The following is a 19937-nucleotide window of genomic DNA, read 5'->3' on the forward strand; positions in this document are numbered from 1 at the left end:
GCTTTTTGATGACTTGTAAATTGAAATTAATATTTTCTCTTGCCATTCTGTATATGCATAAGCAAATTTGACTGTTTGATATAACCAATTTGAAGCTTATTCTACTACTGAATATAACCCTCTGTTCTCAATCAAGGTTGGGTGCTCTTAGATCTTATTGGAAGAGCTGCAGAATGTAGAAGGATGCAGTTTTCTTTCTTTTCAGAGAAGCCCGTAGGCCTGCACATTCTCCAACCGTCCAGGATAACTTCTGTCCATTGGACCTGTCTTTACAATGAAATGACTACCAGAAAGATCTAAAAGAGTACAGGAAAGATTTTCCATGGATCTCCTTTTATTCTGTCACTTCTGCTCAAAATGTCACTCTTTCCCACGACAAACACTGGTAGGCAACAGCATCTGAAGTCCCTAACACTTTTCTGTGAGGTGGATTGGCTTGGAGAACTGGCAATATTGGGTGGATGAGGCTGCTGCGAAGGCAAATCGAAGCAGGAGAGGTTTAAGGAGGACATGCCCATCTCAGTGTACTTTGTAATACTTCCTGAGACCAATTCTCCTTCCTGTAAATAAACTCTCCCATTCTTGTTGGCTACAAGAATTTTCCTAGAGAAAAAAAACTGGACCCTTTATCCCCATCAGCTGGCTGGACACTTTTTGCCATAGGATTGTACCATATATATAAGATCAAAATAACTAATAGATATAGAGGGATTACCATATTCAGAAACGATGCAAGTTTAATAAGACTCCATTTCAGAGATGGTTTCTCTTTTAATGAGAAGAGAAGAAGAAACTTCTTATTAGGGCAGGTCCCTTCTAGCCTCTGGGACTTTTAATGGCTTAGCCTTTTGTGCACTAGCAGAAATGAGGAAAGGAGATTTCATAGTTGAAATTGAGGTAGCCTTTACAATAGTAACAGTGGGACACCAGGGATGGTTCTGTAATGGCACTTCTACAGGGCCAAGCTCAGGGGAGGTGGAGCCCTGAGGCCAGGAGAAAAGAATCTTCTCACCTACAAAGTGGGGGTGGTTGGCTCTCTTCCATAAGTTGGTGCTAAGCTTGTGTGTGCTCGGTGGCTGGACTGCACACAGACTGGAACGTTCTGAGGCTGTGATGTCTGACTTCTGAGCTTGGGGGGGACTTCCTCAGGCAGACTGGCTCTGTGTCAGGGCAGGTGAAGCTGTGGCTGTGCCCACCCTCTCGAGACTGTGAGAGAGGGTTGCCATCAGGTAAAATAGAAAGCGCTGTCCCAGCCATTCTCTTATCTTGGAAAGGAAAATTATCTTGACATAAAAATACACCGAATTGAACTTAAAAATAACAACCACCATAGTCTTAGGACTTCCATCCCTCCCCACTTCATTCTTTTCTCATCAAAAGAGACGTCTTAGTTCAAGGGAGGGTTCCAAGTGTTTGTTTCAGTAAATAACCCAGGCCGGGAGGTAGGGATAAGTGAGTTAGAGGATGCCTAAGGCAGAAGAACAGCCAGGCCAGCTGTAAACCTGACCCAGCTGTTTCCTTGTATCTCCTCAATGACCCATCACTTCCCAGGATGAATTACTCATCTTTGGCCAAGAGCTAGAGGGGTTATCAGACTTCCCAGGAATTTAGGAGGGAAGTGGAGCTGGTGAAGGCATGCTCTAGGTCCTGAAGTTTATCCGTGACTCCACTGCTCTTTGGGAATTCTGTTGGAGATGGTCCAAATTTTCCAATCTGTCTACTGCAAGCATTGATGCTTTCCCAAGGGAGAAATGGATTTTCTTTCTTGGAGTTGCCCTATGGCTGGAGGGCTTTGCTTTCTGCCTTACAGCCTATCTCCTGCCTCTTCATTCGGTTTGCATTTTCCTTCCCTGCCCTCAGTCCACCGGCTTATTTTTCTTCCTCTTCACTGTTTCTCCTCCCAGATTGCTCTTCGCTCCCCAATCCCCCAACTCTCCCCGCCCCCCCCCCCAAGACCCCAGGAGGATCTGCTATTTGAAGAACCAGCTGGAATGGGAGAGGCTGGGAGAAGACAGAGCGGGATTTAGGGAGATGAGAAACGGCTGGCGCTGGGGAGGGAAAAAGCACGGTGCATGTACCCAAGAGCTCACCTGTAATGGGATACAGAAAGTGGCAGACACGGCCCTCGAATTGTACACGTATTAATTTGTCTGTGGGATCAGTAACGCTCAGCATGTCACCTCATGGGTACAGAACCTTCCCGCCGAAACTACCCGGATCTTCGGCACCCTGTTTCCTCCTGCTTTGAGGTGAGGCCCGGAGGGAGTTTTCTCCTTAGTTCCTTGCCCGCCCACACTTTAGGGGAGAAGTGGTCAAGAGAGTGCGCGCTGGGCGCGCTGCAGGATTAAGATTTGGGCGGGGCGGAGGACGTGCAGACCTAAGTGGGAAGCCAGGCTTAGCCAGACCTAAGTGGGGTGCCCCTAGGCCTGGGGTGCGGGCAGGAAAGGACTGCGAAGACGTGAGCGAGGAACCTGCACTCAGGGACCGGGTTAGGGTGTGTGTGTGACTAGAAACCGCACCTTTTCCGCAGGTTCAACCTCCGGTGCCCGGTCTGCTAGTTGCCTACCCTCTCTGTGCCAGAGTTCCCAGCCCCAGGCAGGAGCGGGGGAGGGGGGGGGAGGGGTCCTCGGTTCCCTCGGGAAATGTCCTCCCAGCCCCTCGCTGGGCGGAGGGAGAGTCGGACATTTTCCTCGGCCTCTTTCCGGGCAGCCGGCGTGGCCACCTCGCAGGGCTGCTTTTAAGGGACACGGGACTCGGGCGGAGCAAAAGGAGACTTTCAGGCCCGCCCTTCACCCCCTGCCCAGGCTCAAGAACGAGCCCCAGCTCTTGCCCTCCTCCTGCCCTCACGTAAGTGCAAACACCCAGGACGAGCGATCCCCGCAGGGAAACCCCGGCAAGCTGCGCGCGACCAGGAGGTGACTCTGCGGGGACCTCGTTCCCAACCCCCGCGGCCCCCCGCCCGAGGGGGCAGGGGCGGAGCGCAGGCGGGCCCGGGGGCGGCCGGGAACCGCGGAGCCGCCCCGGGGGAGGGACTGCGAGCTGTCCCCGGGAGGGGAGGGCGAGCGGCGGACCGGGCTGGGCCCCGCGCGCGCCAGGAGGAAGGAGCCCCCGCCACCGCGGCCGCCGCGTGCTTAGGCTGTCCCCGCCCAGGGAGCCGGAGCCTCCCAACTAACTCCGCCCGCCGCGCCCGTCGCTTCGCCGCCGGCAGGCTCTGGCTTCCGTCCCGGACTGTGCCCGCGGCCGCGCAGGTTGGTGCCGCCGCCGCCGCCGCCGTGGGGCGGGCCGGGCGAGGCTGGGGTGGGAGCGCCGAGGGGGCTCGGAAGTTAGGCAGATGCTGGGGCCGGGGCGCCGACACTGCCCCCTCGGCGCCCGACGCGGTTGTTGATTTCCTCCTGGGCTGCGGGTCCCGGGGAAGCCAGCGCCTCGGCCGGGGAGGGTCGCCGGGACTGAGCCTTCCTCGCGCTCCCCTGGTCTCTCCCTGGCCGCCCCGCCCCGCCGCCTCGGCCGCTTCGAGAGGGGTCACCCCCTCCTGGCTCTCTCACCTTCGCACTTCTTGGACCCATTAATTCGTACGCATTAATTCGTTCTTTCTGCCCCCAACTTCGGGAACTCTCGGTGCCGGTGAGAAAGCCTCCCTGGTGCCCGGCTTGCCCCTGAGACTAGTTTGGGGGGAAGCGGGGTCCGCCGCGCGGGGAGAGGGGCTGGAGCTGGGGAGCGACCTGGGGGGCTCGAGAACCGGCGGGGAAGTGCCGGGAAGCGGTGGAAATTCGCTCTCTCCCGTCGCGTCCTTGCCCAGCTCTGCCCTCCTTCCCGCCGTTCTGTCGGCCAGACTAGTGCGCCCGCCAAGGGTGATCGCAGAGGCAGGATGGAAATAGCCGCCACTTGGCGCTCAGTCGGGATTTCAGTCGGGTCTCGGTCATCCTCCTGTTTGCGTGGCCTTGGGACTCAACCCCTGGGCACTGGGTTGGTGTCTGCGAAACGTGCGTCCGCTCTGCCCACCGCGGAGGGTCGTTGTGAAGATCCAGTGGGATGACTTAGGGGTGTTCCTCGACTTCGAGCCTTGTCGCCCGTCTCTCGGGAAGCTGCTGGATGGCAGGTCCTGTGTTCTAATCATCGGAGTTCAGGTGCTTCTGCTGAGATGTAATTATGTCTCTAGGTGGTTGGGCGTGTAGCTCTTCTGGGATAAAAAGGCTCGTGTTTCCGGATCGGGTCAGGAGTGTTCAGGGTTGAAATCCTTTCTTCCCCACCGAACCCGAAGTACCAAGCTAGGGACCTTACATATATTTCTATGGCCACAGGAATTCAAACAGCGGAAGATCGTTACTGGCTTCGTTCTTTGTAAACGAGAATTGTGTGTGCTTCCGATGTTTGCCAACCTTTGCAATCTCTTTTCCATCTGTACTGAAATTTAAATTTGCTAAAAATTCAGGAAGTAGACCTTTATTTTAGTACGTAAGTTTAGACATTTAGCTCAAAGAAACGATAGATACTCTATCGTTGGCAACTTTTCAGTTTAAAATCATAGGCACAAGAAGCATGGTTAGCACCATTTTAATTACTGTATGAAGAAAGCAAGTAAATGGCCTAAGAAAGTCAACTTTAGACTTGATATTAAATGTCTGAGTCCCACCATCCATGAATTCCTGATTTTGTAGACATTTCCTAAGTTCCTGTATTGTACAATATACATGGTGATAGGTGCTTAAAAAGACAAATATACAATATATTCCTTGTCCTAAAGAGGCTTCCAGTCTAAATTAGAGAATAATATTTTTACTTCCTATTTTTATATGAACATCGAATATATCCTAATGTTACATACAGCAAGTAGAATGATATCAAGAATACATTATTGAAGGCCCTTTAAGATAATTAATTTGGTGAATCTACTTAATAGGTTGAAATAAAAAGTTTAAGCCAGAGTTTTCTGAAGTGAAATTTCAAATGTTATTTCACCAAATGGGAGGCATTCTTTGTAATAAAATAAATTCTGTATTTTTAGAATGAAAACTCAGAAAAAGTATCCATGCATATATGATATGGTAATCAAATGTTAAAAGCTATAGAAAGTTCAATTCTAATTCAGCTCTCTTTAGTCAAGTCAATTTATGGTGCCCATATGTGTTTTTTTCTCAGCTCTTCGAGAAAGGAAATTATAATGGCTAGAAAAAGTACAGAGATCGAATGTAATATTTTTAATAAATTGAAACTTGAACACTTAAAGGCCTATGGGCCCTGGATTGACTCTGGAAATTTGACTGAAACAGTTACAAGATTCTCAGTAAGAGGTTGTGTTATTTTGTTTGTTTGTTTTGTTTTTGTTTTTCCTATTTTAAAAGAATTTAGCTTGGCACAAAGGATGGGCAAGAATTCCATCTGGAAAAGATTGACCAGGCTGTGTTGTATTTGGTGCAACATTAGTGACATCTCTGGTTCTTGTCAGTGAGGCAAGCCACCTTGAAGGGCATCCTGAGGGAGATGAAGTTAACTTTACACTTGGCCTTTTTGCTTAGCACCTTTTTTTTTTTTTTTTTTTTTTTTTTTTTTTTTTTATCATTTTGAGTTGAGATTAAAGATCCTGTCACTGCTCTGGAAACTGTGCGGTTTGGTAAATAGTCATGAGTCTTCAGCCAGGAAGCTTCTTATGTAAGAACTTTATTTTCCCCTTTTAACTCCTTTAACTAGTAAAAGCTAATTGTTAAAACTACACACACATAGCTTTACAAAAAAAGTCTCTGAATAAAGTTGTTGGTATTATGTTCTCTCAAGTCTCCTTGGTGGAGTTTTGGTCATCTTTATCTCCTGTCATTTACTGTACTTATGTAGAGAATAAGACCTTCATTTTACCCAGGGTTGGACAGCTAGTTAGTGGCGGCAAGAGTAGATCTATAATTCATATTGCCTGAGTAATAGTTCTGTGGCTTTCTTTCTTTCTTCCTTCCTTTCTTAACCCTGGGTGGTCTTTTATCATCTAGGGTATATTAAAAATCTCATGTTTGTAAATTGTATATGGTTAAAACTTTTGGATTTGGGTTCTGGTGGGCCTGGGTTTGAATCCTGCCCTGCCATTTAGTAGTCATGTAATAATGGGTAAGTTACTTAACCTCCCAAGTCCTCAGTTTCCTCATCTCCAAAATGGGGATAATGGAAGTACCTAGCTCAAAGGACTGTTATTAGGATGAAATGCGCTTAGCACATTGCCTTTATTTAGTACAAAACCTACTTCTCTACTAAAGTAGTTATTTTAGTTTCTTGGGGCAGGGGATGATGTTTCAAAATTTAAAAATAAATAAAATTAAATTGTTATTTAGCATTTAAAAAATAAAAGCAAAAACAAAACTATACGTCACCCCCCTCCCCAATATTTTGAATTGGTCATTCTTCAGCTAATGTTTGTTTATTTAGTCAGCAATGTTTATTGAGCTCCTACTGTGTGTTGGACTTTTTCCTAGGCACTGGCATACAGTGGTGTAGAAGATAGTCATAGTCACTCTTTTATGACCTTAAGAGTCTGGGGAGGGATCTGGACTTGTAAACAGAAAATTATAATCTCATGTGATTCGTGCCATGATAGGGGTAATGCAGAGAACCACAGGAGATGGGATGGTGGGGGCCTGGGTGCGATAGTGTCCTCCAATGCATCACCTCATTGTACCTGGGGCTGGTGGTGGGTAGGGAAAGCTTACTGTGAATACACTAAAACCTGAAGAATTAATGATAATTAGCAACTGCAGAAGTTGGGGATTGAGGAATGTCCCAGACCAAGGGGAACAAATAGAGCATGATGCGTTAGAATGGAAGTCAGGTAGATAATGTAAAAGAATAAATGAATGAGAGTGGGAAGGAGAGGTGTGGCACCTGCAGAACCCAGGCTTTGTTCAAAAGAAACAGTGATACTCAACTCCAGCCAAGTGTTGTCAGGTTGGGATGCAGGCCTTGTATGGCCAGGTGCCCTGGTTGTTGTTGTTGTTTTTAAAAAAATTGTTTTTAGTGTTTATTTTTGAGAGAGAGAGAGAGAGAGAGACAAAGCATGAGCAGAGGAGGGGCAGAGAGAGAAGGAGACACAGAATCTGAAGCAGACTCCAGGCTCTGAGCTGTCAGCACAGAGCCCAATGCGGGGCTCAAACTCACATATTGTGAGATCATGTCCTGAGCCAAAGTCGGACACTTAACCAACTGAGCCACCCAGGCGTCCCAGAGGCCCTGGATTTTTAAGAAGAGCTGACTGTCTAGTGTAAGAGATTTGGGTACTCTAAGCTCAGGGTCCCCCTTCTGCAATGCAATCATTAGGTATCACTTGCCCTGTTTGCATCATACTGTGGGAACTGGGTTTCAAAGAGCTGGCACAACTGTATTAATACCCTTGCTATTGCTGTTTCCGTGAGTAGTGTAGTCCTTTGTCTCATACTTAGCAATCTCCTGTCTTCTCCCAGCGTCTATAAAGCTGTGGCATGCTTATTTGTTAGCTTGCCAATTGGGTAAAATCTAAGATCCTTTACAGTTCTTTAAAGCCACTAGCTACATTGTTGAAATTTAAATTTTAGTTAATTAAAAAAAATGTTAATTCTTCCATCACACTGGCCACATTTTAAGTGTTTAATAGGCACATGTGGCTAGTGGCTACTGTTGTGGGAAGAGCAGATACAGAACATTTCCATCACTGCAGGAAGTTCTACCAGGGATTGCTGGTTTAAAGCTTCAGATTTTTTTTGTGTGTTCTTGGGTGAGTTGAGATGAGTTGTTGATTTGAACAGCCTAAAAATGATAACTTGTTTTCATGTTAGGCTCATAGGAGTTCATTTATACAAAGGAAATATTTCAGTTTGGATAATCAATGCAGTATTTGGTTCAGGCCTCTTGGGAAAATAAAAGCAGAAAATTACCTAAAGTGTCAGTTTGGAGACTGGACAGACGAGGGCCATGTGGCAACAGAAATTCTCCATGTATATGGCATTCCTCAGTATCATGTGGAGATAGGATCTGTGCCCAAAGGAGCTTGAACTTCTGCACACTGTCTTCAGTTTCATCTACTAGGCATGTTTACTGTGAAAGGATAAGAGGTGCGCATTCACAAGGAGGTTCTGGAACACTGCCAGTCCACCAGCACCCAGGCTGCTCCTTCTGCCCTCCAGCTGTGCCATCTGAATTCATATAGAGGATGGAGGAAAGGAACAAGATTCCCAGTGGCTCTCATTCAGGGAGTTTAAAGGGGCAGCCTGGAGGACAGAGCAAACTAGATTCAAACAGGAGAAAAAAAAAAGTAGTACTTTACAGCACAACTTTCAGTGACACCGCGTGGGTGGGAGAAAATGCCAGGAAACGATAAAAACAGCAGATCCCCTCTCTGTCGGGGGTGGGGGGGTGGCAGGAGGGCAGTTCATTTTGAGGAGGTCATGGACCACAAGTCCCAGGAAGGAGAAGCACAACATTATTTCTATCATTCTTTCTGTCATTCTGTAGGCCCAGGCAACAGCAGTGGCAGCCTCAGAGGACGGTTTTTTACCTGCATTGACTGAAATTGACTGCAGTCATGTAGGTACAGCATAAGCAAAACAAAGGACAGTGGTTGAAATTTAAAAAAAAATGAAGGCGGAAGCCCTTAGGGAAGAATCATATTACCCACCTGCTATTTCCCTGGCTAGAAATGCCCTATAAAAAATTTCAGATTTGGGGAATTTCATTTACGTGTGGCAGAAGAAATTTGCTTGTACCTATTTCTAGTGTAATAAAATGGTTCGTACGTGAAGACAAATTCAAAGTTTTAAAAATTTGAGTTTTAGAATATTTTAAAAATTGCATTTATTGTTCACAAGTTCTTACATGCATAACCCAGAGTACGCTATGGCTGTCTTTTAGAACTCTTTCACAGAAGACTTTTATAAAAGAGACAGGTTAATTTTGAAGTCGCAAGATGATGGGATGATTGTTTGCATATAACTGGAGGGCTTCTGTGTTATTTAAAGAAAATTTGTGTAGGCTACTCATATAGCTCTTGTTTACCCTGCTAAATGCATAGACAAACCCTTATTTTCACAGATACTCTTCAGGTTTTAATACATTTGGGGAGAGCTGGATCATGTGCTGTTGTTAGGGTTTGTACCAATGTAGAGTCCCCTGCGTAAATTTCTCAATTAGTGAGCTTTTACTCCATTTTGTGTTACTTTGCTCCATGTCTTTTTGTGTGTATGTGAATTTTGAAATCTTAATTCTGGAGGGGTGGAAAAGGTTTGTGATCTTCCCTGTATTCTTCCTGCCCCTCCCAGCCTAAATCTCACACCGTCAGTTTTTTAGCATGCTTTCGTTTTTCCCTTTCTGTTTTGTTTGCCACAGTTTTGTTAGCACACTTCAGGCTTGCATTTCCTTGTGTCTCCTTTCTCTTCATATCAACAGCATGAAATTGGAAGTAATCATTGTCTGTTGTATTTCTGAAGATCAGAATTCTCAGCAGTTTCATGCCGTCCTTTCGCAGGCAGGGTGTGGTAAATCATCTTTGGAGAACTGGCTCCAGTAAAACTGGAGTATGTGGTTGAAACTGTTGTGCCCTTCTCAGAAATAAACCCAGGAGACTTGGCTGTTTATTGCATGAGTCACTGATGGGCTCAAATGAAAGGAGATGGTACTAGGTTGCTTTTCATTCACGTCCACGTTACCTCTTACTTTAAAAGAAGCCTGAAATAAAGAAAAACCAGTAAGTTCTTCCTTTTCCCTCAGAATTTAGAATTACATGGATTCAGCATTAGGTGATAAAAACAACAACAGTTGAGGGTTACAAATCAGGCTTTGTCCTTTAACCCCTGATTTCCTGTGGTGTTAAAAAATTTTCAGTGTGTACATTTCCTCAAGTCATACATGAGTGGCTTTAATCAGTAGCAAAGTGGGTTCTTTCTATTATATGCCATTTCCTCCATGGACCTTGCCTCACTTAGCTATTGCTCTATGCCTAATTGACCACAGTGAAATGTCTTTAAAACATTTTCCGGGGACTGAGGACTTTTTTGAGAATTTTTATAAGAGCAAATGCCAAGAAGGAAAGTTTGAATAGTTTCTTTGCAGAGACAATTGTTTCCAGAGAGACTGATGAGTCAAGGAGTCCTTAATAGGATATGTAGATGTAACCTTTCACCTAGTTACTGTCATTACCTAAGTCATAACTATGTAGTTTTAGCAAATTGTTTGGACTGGTTCTTGTCTAGTTCTTTCTTTTTTTTTTTTTTTTTTTTTAATTTTTTTTTCAACATTTATTTATTTTTGGGACAGAGAGAGACAGAGCATGAACGGGGGAGGGGCAGAGAGAGAGGGAGACACAGAATCGGAAACAGGCTCCAGGCTCTGAGCCATCAGCCCAGAGCCCCACGCGGGGCTCGATCTCACGGACCGCGAGATCGTGACCTGGCTGAAGTCGGACGCTTAACCGACTGTGCCACCCAGGCGCCCCTGTCTAGTTCTTAATGTAACAAACTCCCTTCGTCCCATTCTTTTCCAGTCTGTAGTCAGTGTTGTTTCAAAGTTTGTATTGCCCTCGGCTTCCCCTTGTTCCTCCTGTTTTAGTGCCCGCTTGTTATCATATTGTACATTTTCACTAGTATCTTTGTCTTCAGCTCTTCTTCAGTATTTGTGGAAAGTTTTTATATGTGTATTTGATACTGGCTTCTAGCTCTTTGGTTCCTACCAAGGTGCCTTCTTTCACTTATTCAACAAATATTTATTTGGTGCCAGTCATGTACTAGGCACTGTTCTTGACCCTAGAGATTCGATAGGGAGCAAATTATTCATGATCTGTGCTGTCATGGAGTGAAGAGTCCAAGATGAAGACAATCATTAATTTAAAAATACCCACAGAAACTAAAATTACATAAATGTACAGAGTTAAATGCTCTGAATAGAACAATACGGTGTTATGGGCTGGTGTAACAGGAACCCGAGTAAGTAACACTTGATTAATATCTGAAAAATGAGGTGGAGAATTTGAGAGAGGGTGGGGAGAAGAATGGTCCTGACAGCAGACAGAAGTTTGTGCAAAGGCCCTGTGAAGGTGGTTGTTCATGGGGAGGAGATGGATGGCTGCTGCATTCCAAGTAGAAATGACCATGTGCATTACACCTGTTTGTATGCTGTGGAGTGGTAGTGAAGATGGATTAAAAAGCGTTTTAGAGGATAACATCAGCCGTATTTGGGAATAAGATTCTTTTATTCAGTCAGCAAATATTTATGAGTCCCTGCTTTATGCCAAGATTTGTGCCAGGCTCTGGAGATACAGCTGTGAATAAGACAAGCAAGATCCCTGTACTTGTGGAGTTTATGTACTGACGAGAGTAATGGCTAATCAATAATTTAAAAATAAATATAATTTGAGGTAATAACAAGTCTTATAAAGAAAAATGAAGCCATGTAAGGGAATGGAGAATGACAAGGGGAGAGTCTTCTTGTATAGAGTAGTCAAGAACGATCTTTCTGAAGAGGTGGGTCTTTTAAACAAAGGCCCAAATAAAGTGGGGGAGCTAACCATGCAAAAATCCTCTACCAAGCAGAGGGAGCAGCTAGTACAAGGTCTTGAGGCTGAAACAAGAACCCCCCCACACCCTCAAAAAAAACCAAGAAGGCCAGTTTGTCTAGAAATATGTAAGCTGTCAAGGATGTCTTGCTCGAAGCTGAAACTTGGAGCATCTAGAGAGATTCATTATACTCTGTATAGTCATGACCACTCTTTCAAAGCCATACACTGTACCAGTCACAATCCCACTTTGCTCTGCCATTAAACTGTTGTTAACACTGCTACTGGGACAGTTTCCTTCATCACATCACACGCCCGCTGAAAGTCGGGCATTGGTAACTGCTTGTCCATCATGTCAATGATAACCCTTTGATCGGCTCAATGGAAGGACTCCCCCTTTTTTTTTTTAAATTTTTTTTTTTTAACATTTATTTATTTTTGAGACAGAGAGAGACAGAGCATGAACGGGGGAGGGGCAGAGAGAGAGGGAGACACAGAATCGGAAGCAGGCTCCAGGCTCTGAGCCATCAGCCCAGAGCCTGACGCGGGGCTCGAACTCACAGACCGCGAGATCATGACCTGAGCCGAAGTCGGACGCTCAACCGACTGAGCCACCCAGGTGCCCCTGGAAGGACCCCTTTTTTAAAATTTTAACCCCATTTTCCATTATAGCCTTCTCTGGACTTTTCCATTTAGTCATTTGAAGGGCCCGATGTTTGTTTTGGCCTTACACATAATTTGTTATCTTTCTCCTTGATGTTACATTTATTCACTATGGTGCCTCTTTCCTTTTTGTTAGTCTGTTTCCAGCTCTTCCTTCAAGGCCAGGTTCATAAGTTACCAGTTACTTTTTCTACCAGTTTCTTCTGAATTACCCCATTTTATTTGGATCACTGAGCACCTCAGCCTAGTCAGTCTGTAGAATACTATTTTTTTCCTTTGTTCCTTGAGTCATTGGAAGAGGCACTACTTTAAAGTGCTACTGTTGTTTCAAGTTAAAATATTTATGATTCTATTCTTCCTAGAAAAGACTGGGCACCAATACCAGCTCTGCCATATGCATATGCGACTTTGGCCAACGCATTCAACCCTTTGAGGTTCAGGTTCCTTGTCAGTAAGATGAAGATGATAATCCTCCCCTATTTCATTCACAGTGTGGTTGTGAGAAGTAAATGAAGTAAAACACAGGAAACATGTTTTAAACAAACGTAAGTCATTATTTTGAATACTGTAGATGGGGGGCGCCTGGGTGGCTCAGTCGGTTAAGCGGCTGACTTCAGCTCAGGTCACGATCTCGCAGTCTGTGAGTTCGAGCCCCGTGTTGGGCTCTGGGCTGATGGCTCAGAGCCTGCAGCCTGCTTCTGATTCTGTGTCTCCCTCTCTCTCTGCCCCTCCCCCGTTCATGCTCTGTCTCTCTCTGTCTCAAAAATAAATAAAACGTTAAAAAAAAATAAAAAAAAATAAATACTGTAGATGGGCATATTTCATTTGCTCATCTAAATTGCCAGTTTTCACACCAGTTCCTAGTGTGGAATATCGTGTGCTGCCGGAATTCTTTGAGGCTTCTTGAGCTTCTAGCCTCACTACGCAAGCTTGGGACATGTAAGTCCATGTCCTGTGTAATAGTTTCCTGGGGCTGCTATAACAAAACACCAGAAACTGGGTGGCTTAGCACAACAGAAGCACATTGTCTCATGGTTCTGGAGGCTCTGAGCTTAGTGTATGGTCAGGGTGGGTTCCCTCTGAGGGCTGTGAGGGGGCATCTCTTCCATTCCTCTCTCTTAGTTTCCAGGAGCCCCTGGCATTCCTTTGCCTGCAGATGCAATTCTCTTGGTGTCTTCACATCACCATTCCTCTGTGTCACTGTGTCCAAGTTTCCCCTTTGTATAAGGACACAGTCATTGGATTACAGCCCACCCTAATGTCCTCATCTTAACTTGATCACTTGCAAAGATCCTATTTCCAAATAGATGACATTCACAGATACTGGAATAAGACTTTAACATCTTTTTTAGGGGATGTGATTCACCTCACATCTGCATGATTCAATACACGTTAAGAAATGGTAATCACGAATATCATGAATTAGTTGTGTAGTATTAGAATGATTGATAGAGGTGATGGGTTAGGCATGTAAGAGCTAATCTTCTGTATGACATAGGGCAAAATAAATGAAATACCTGGTCAAAGTTCCATGTGAAATTCTGAACGTATGTGTATACTTATTTAAGAATTCTGCAAGTCCTGTTAATTTCCAGTTGGTGTAAATTAGAATAGAGAGGGACAACCATACTTTTCTTTTAATAGTACATTCAGATATTGTACTGATGTGAATGGAAACAAATATGTAATTCTTCCACTTATTCATATAATCTTTATGTAGACTCTTGTGTGTGAAAAGTTTTATTGCTTCAATTGCTTCTTTGGCCTAAGCATGCTTCCTTTGACTCTCTGGAAGGCCACATGTGGTCCTGTGACACAGACTAACCACTCTCCACTAAACGTCTGGAAGGATCTGTGGTTTTTATGTTATTAGATGGCTCAGCCTCGGTTGATTAAAAACTCACTCTTCTCTTAGGCTTAAAAATCTCATATATTTGTTTTTATCATCAGTTTCTTTTTTGTTTGCATTTATTTATTTATTTATTTATTTATTTATTTATTTATGATACTGCAGGGAAGAGTTTAATACGATTCTATCTGTTGATGTTGGAGAATACTTAAGTGCTTCTCTTGCAAGAGTTTTTATCATATTTGGCATTAAGGTGTTCCATTTTTCGTGTTACTCTTCAGACGGCCTCTTCTTCTAGTGTTCAGGACAGCCTTTGTTACAGGGGCCGTGAGGAAAGGTACCTGCAGCTGGTGTGGTGGTATTTTCCTGTGTACCTGGCCGACCTGTTTAAAAGTCTGACCATTTTTTATTTTCTAATAGTCTAGCACGTAGATCACATCTGAGAAGCCTATGGTAGGAAGCCATTCAGATTTAGTGAATAGAAATTGAATACTTGACCTTTACCACAAAAGTGGCTAGTTTTGGTCAATCAGAACTTTTTTAGCATAGCTCTTATATTCCAAATAATTATGTGATAGAGAAAGGTTTTAATTGTTGCACTTTAATTAATGTTTCACTGTTATTGCTATATTGAGATTTTTGCTAAAGGAAAAACAGCCATGGATTATTTCTGCTTATACTTTTTTGTAAACATTTTTTAAAGAAAAAGGCAAGCAGTGAATTTCAGATTTCACTGTTACTGTAGAAATAAATTTCCTCTTGGTATGCAATCAAGTAGATGTCATCAGGAGAAAAAAATGTTTTGATCGTTATTTTCCGAATCTACTAGAACATCTTCTTTCTGAAACTAAAAAAAAAATGAAAAATCATATGAGAAGGATAAAATCATCACAGGAGATTAAATTTATTGCTACCTTAGTCTTCACTATCTGCAAAATTTGATTTTTCCTTGTTCTTAAGCGAAGTTTTTGACGTATATTTTACTTTCTAAACATAAACACCAGAGGGTCAAAACAGTGACTGAAGCGATAACATCAACCAAAAATATGTTGAAGAGAGAACATGTTAGATAGAAAATTTCGTGGGTGGAGGAGTGAGACATGTGGGGAAAACATTTGAAAGAAGTATATTTGTTCCTGGAGTCAGGAAAGATCTTGATTCTGGTCATTTAATTTTTTTTTGCAATTTTGTTTTGGCAGTTTTTCATTGTTCCACTTTAAATGTGTATATTCTTTCTCCTGAAAACATGAGCTTTAAGCTATACTTGGGACTATTTGGTGTTTCATGTAATCTCAGCATCTAGTAGAGATACTTGACCCAAGGGGTGCTTAATCACTAGGTTCTAGGGCAGTCATTCCAGAGCATCATCAACTTCATTGATACTGGTTGTCTCATTGAGTAAATTCTCTATACTTGAAAAATACAGTTTTTGTTTGTTTTGAGGTAGTCAAAAGGATGGACTTGAGAGTTAAAATGCCTTATGTTCAGACTCTAGGTCTGACTTTTACCAGTTTGTGACTTCAGACAAATGACTTATTTTCTCTATGCCTCAGTTTCCTAATCTCTGAAATGAAATAACAATAATAATAATAATAATAATAATAATAATAACAATGACTCCTCACAGGGTGCCTGGGTGGTTCAGTCAGTTAAGCATCTGACTCTTGATTTTGGCTCAGGTTATGATCTCATGGCTGTGAGATTGAGTGCTAAATCAGACTTTACCCTGAGTACTGAGCCTACTTGGGATTCTGTTTGCCTGTCTCTCTCTGTGCCCTTCTCCCACTCATGCTGTCTCTGACTCTCTCAAAATAAACAAGTAAACTTAAAAAAATAATAATTCACCAGTAGCCCTTGTGATACTGGTTATATGCCAGGCATTGTTCTAAACATGTCACATATTTTTAACACATTTAAGTCTCACAGCAACTTTGTGCCATAGGTAGTTATTACTCCAGTTACACATAAGGAAAATCAGCCACTCATAGGTCAACGTAATTTACCCAACGTCACATTGATATTAAGTGGTGTGGCCACTATTTGAATCCAGGGATTCTGGCTTGGGGGCCTATGCCACCCTGGAACAGATGAGATGCTCATGTAATGCACTTAGCCCGGAGTCACGCACTTAAGAGCACTTGAACTACCGCTCCTTTTCACCACTACTGCTATTGCAATAACTACTACTACTGTTTATATTGCCCACCCTGATTCATACCTAACTGTATTTTAATAATAATCATTTTCCCAAACACTCTCTATAGACTCTGAAAAAAGTGTCTCTCTTATTGTTTCCCCTTTTTTAGTTATTTTCAAGGCATTGATTCCTAAAGGAGTTTTTGAACATAATATTTTAGCATGTCCATATAATAAAAGTATTTTGTACAGTGGAGCCATTTATAGGTCGTAGCTATACAAAAAAAAAAAAAATCCACAAGGTGTTGGTTAAGCTTTTGGGAGTTATAAATTCTTGACGGCCATTTTATTAAAAAAATTAAAAAAAATTTTAATGTTTATTTATTTTTGAGAGAGAGAGAGAAAGAGAGCATGAACAGGGGATGGGCAGAAAGAGAAGGAGACACAGAATCTGAAGCAGGTTCCAGGCTCTGAACTGTCAGCACAGAGCCCACCCAATGCAGGGCTTGAACTCATGAGCCGTGAGATCATGACCTGAGAAGTCTGACTGAACCACCCAGATGCCCATAAAAAAATTTTTTTTTAATGTTTATTTATTTTTGAGAGAGAGAGCAAGCAAGTAGGGGAGGGACAGAGAGAGACAGGGAGACATAGAATCCTAAGTGGGCTCCAGGGTCTGAGCTGTCAGCACAGAACCTGACGCGAGGCTTGAACTCACAAACTGCGAGATCATGACCTGAGCTGAAGTCAGACACCCAACCAACTAAGCCACCCAGGTGCCCCATTGATAGCCATTTTAGTGTCTCTTCAAAGAAGTTAAGCCCTGTCACAGTTTAAAACCTTTATATTTCGGTACATTGTATACTTGATTCTGGGGCGGGGGGCGGGGGGGAGGGTGGGCAGTAAGATGTGAGGGTAGTTGGGAACTAAATCTCCTAATAACCTTTTTTTCCCATTGCTAAAAATTATAATTCTGATAATCATTTAGGATGACCTTTCTTTCTTTCTTTCTTTCTTTCTTTCTTTCTTTCTTTCCTTCCTTCCTTCCTTCCTTCCTTCCTTCCTTCCTTCCTTCCTTCCTTCCTTCCTTCTTTCCTTCCTTCCTTCCTTCCTTAAGTAAGCTCTACACCCTGTGGGGCTCAAACTCATGATTCAGAGATCAGGAGTCTCATGTTCTACCAATTGAGGCAGCCAGGTGCCCCTAACCTGCCTCTAAAAAATGAAAATAAACCCATTTTCCAGTTAGGAATGAAATTGAAGATTTTTGTCATTGGTACCACATTCTAAGCAGGGGAAATATAGGAAATGGCAGGAAGTGGTTTTAGTTTTTAAAGTATAACCCTGTATGGAGTTTAAACACACCAACTTTGCAATGTTAACCAAGATTTTTTTTTTTTTTATTTGTACAAAAAACTTGGTGGTTACAATGATTTTGGCTCCTTCCCATAAGCACTGTGTACTTATGCCTAGTGACTTAGTCTAGAGTTATCAACTATGAGAATACAAAGGGAGGAAACACTGGGGGAGGAACCTTTTAGAATCCTGAGAAGAGGAAATTGATGTTTACACTGCTGTTGGCTAGTTTTGAAGCTTTTAAAAATAAAGTTGCATTGTATGTCTCAAATTTTGTAGAAAGAAGACTAATGCCAATTGGAAAATAGCATTCTGGGAAGGTTTATGACCTGAGTGGCTCGGAAACCCCCTCAGAGGCCATGGCTCACTAGAAGGTCTGTGGCTAGGTTTAAAAGAAGAATTGTTTATGTGTTCTCATTCTAGTAAACTATGGACATAAGTATGATAATTGCTCCCATTTATTGAGGGAGTTTTTTATAAAGGAGAAGAAAACCAGCTTCCTGGCCTTAGATATTTTGGTTAAGTCTTAGGTCTCCATTTTAATAGCTACATGACCTTGGACAAATCACTGAACCTCTCAGTGTCTTAGCTTTATCATCTTTAAAACAAAGATATGCTAGTACCTATTATATGTGGTGTAGTGGTTGTAATTATTTTTTGAAGTGATGCATATAAAATGTTATGTGTGTATAAAATGCATACAAAATGCCTAGCACGATTAACTGTATAGTAAATATTAACTATTACTATTATTATTACTATTACATGTTGTATACCTACCTGGAGTACTTCTGCTTTCTATAACCCTGCAATGCAAACCATTATCCCTGTTTTACAGAAGAAAACTGAAGCTCACAAAGGTGAAGTATTTTGTTCTGAAGGTGAATTCATGTGAAAATGGTCCTTCTTTTGGCATCCTTTTCATCCTGATGGTTATGTTCTGCTGTTGCCCATTAATACCAAGCTTGTGAGATAGAGCATAAGGGGTTTGCGATTGTTTTTCTCAGAATTTATGTACTAGGATTATGATGCAATTTACAAGATACAGCATTCTCAAACTTATGAAATACAAAGGCCTCTTTTCATCCTTATTTCCAGTTTGACTTAATTATGTTTGTCCTAATGTTATGTAAATATATCCCAACATGGAGTAAATGTCTTAGTTTATAGCATTTACACAGTTATAAAATAAAGCAAATTTACAAATTGAATGCCAACAAAACTGCAAAAACAATAAAATTCAAGTAATGACATTAATTTATGTGACAGATGTGTTATTCTGCTGCAAGTAAACTGTCAATTTTGGGTTTATCCATACTACAGATGGGTTTTATGTTTAGTCTATGACTACCTTTTGATTTAATACTATTAATGTATCATAAACCTTTGAATATCTATGGTTTCATGTGTTCCAGCTCAAGAAACAATGTCTTTTTAAATGAATGTTTTATGATTTGATAGCAATTTCAAGCTGTTTGACAGTTCAGAATAATAGGAATTTAGGAATACCAGTTTTACCGGGTGTTACTTGACAAACCTGAAAAGCTGTTGTATTCCCTTCAGAGTCAGTGTTTAAGAGTAACCTTCACCCCAGTCCTGGCCCTGAGCATAGGACCTGGAGTCAGACTTCTTGGGTTCTCATTGCTGCAACAATACATTTACAGGAAACTTTAGGTGAATTATACATTTCTTTGTGATAAATGAAAATTACTGGGTCAACTCGTGTGAAGATATGCATATTTTGTTTTGCGTTGCATTTGATTGCCATTTACAGTGACAGTGTAGAAGAGGGCCCAGTTTACCACATCCCAAATTGGGAGACAACAAACATTTCTTGGAAAAAACCAAAGGGGATAAATATTTTAGGCTTTGCAGGCCACATGCAATCTCTGTTCCAACTGCTTAACTCTGCTGTTATTTGTAGACATTGAAATTAAACTTCATATAATTTTCACGTCACAAAATTTTCATGTTACATGATTTTTTTCCCCCAACAATTGAAGAATGCAAAAACCATTCATTTTTAGCTTGCAGACCATGCAAAAATGTCTGGCAGGGCATTTGAGTTCAGGGCCTGGTTTGTCCAGGCCTGCCCTCGACAACATGTGATAGAGTCTTTTTTCCTTTTATTTATGAAGGCAGTAGAGTGTGGTGAAGAACACAGCAGCTCTGAACAGAGCCTGTTTGCCCTTGGAATATGACTTTTTCGTTGACTTCGTTTTCTCAACTGAAAAATAGGGGAGAGTTTTTTTTTGTACCTCGGTTGCAGGAGATGAGGTAAGAAACTGGACGTATAACATGTAGCACAGAGTACATCGTCTGCAGCTTTAGCTGTTGTCATTTCTTTAATTACTATTGAGGTCATACAGTTTTCATGTACTTATTGGCTATTTTAATATTTTGTTCTTTTATGACTTCTACAGTCATATTTACTCTTTATTTTGA

The 19937-nt window shown here is 42.4% G+C and overlaps 1 protein-coding gene across 46 annotated transcripts in view; it reads left to right on the plus strand.

Moving 5' to 3' along the window:
* The first annotated feature begins 1871 nt into the window (after positions 1-1871).
* The window catches only part of PAM (peptidylglycine alpha-amidating monooxygenase), a 287832-nt gene continuing 269766 nt past the window's right edge, over positions 1872-19937 (plus strand). For 14 of the 46 annotated variants that reach the window (XM_045499840.1, XM_045500003.1, XM_045499780.1 and 11 more), the window contains exon 1: positions 3017-3248. The gene's annotated coding sequence lies outside the window, so the exon portion shown is untranslated. Of the gene's footprint in view, positions 2250-2684; positions 2848-3016; positions 3622-17776; positions 17867-19937 lie in introns of those variants that run through there. The other 32 variants (XM_045499789.1, XM_045499858.1, XM_045499907.1 and 29 more) reach the window with 17 other exon arrangements.

This window comes from Leopardus geoffroyi, chromosome A1 (genome assembly GCF_018350155.1).
Source record: "Leopardus geoffroyi isolate Oge1 chromosome A1, O.geoffroyi_Oge1_pat1.0, whole genome shotgun sequence".
Taxonomy (NCBI): domain Eukaryota; kingdom Metazoa; phylum Chordata; class Mammalia; order Carnivora; family Felidae; genus Leopardus; species Leopardus geoffroyi.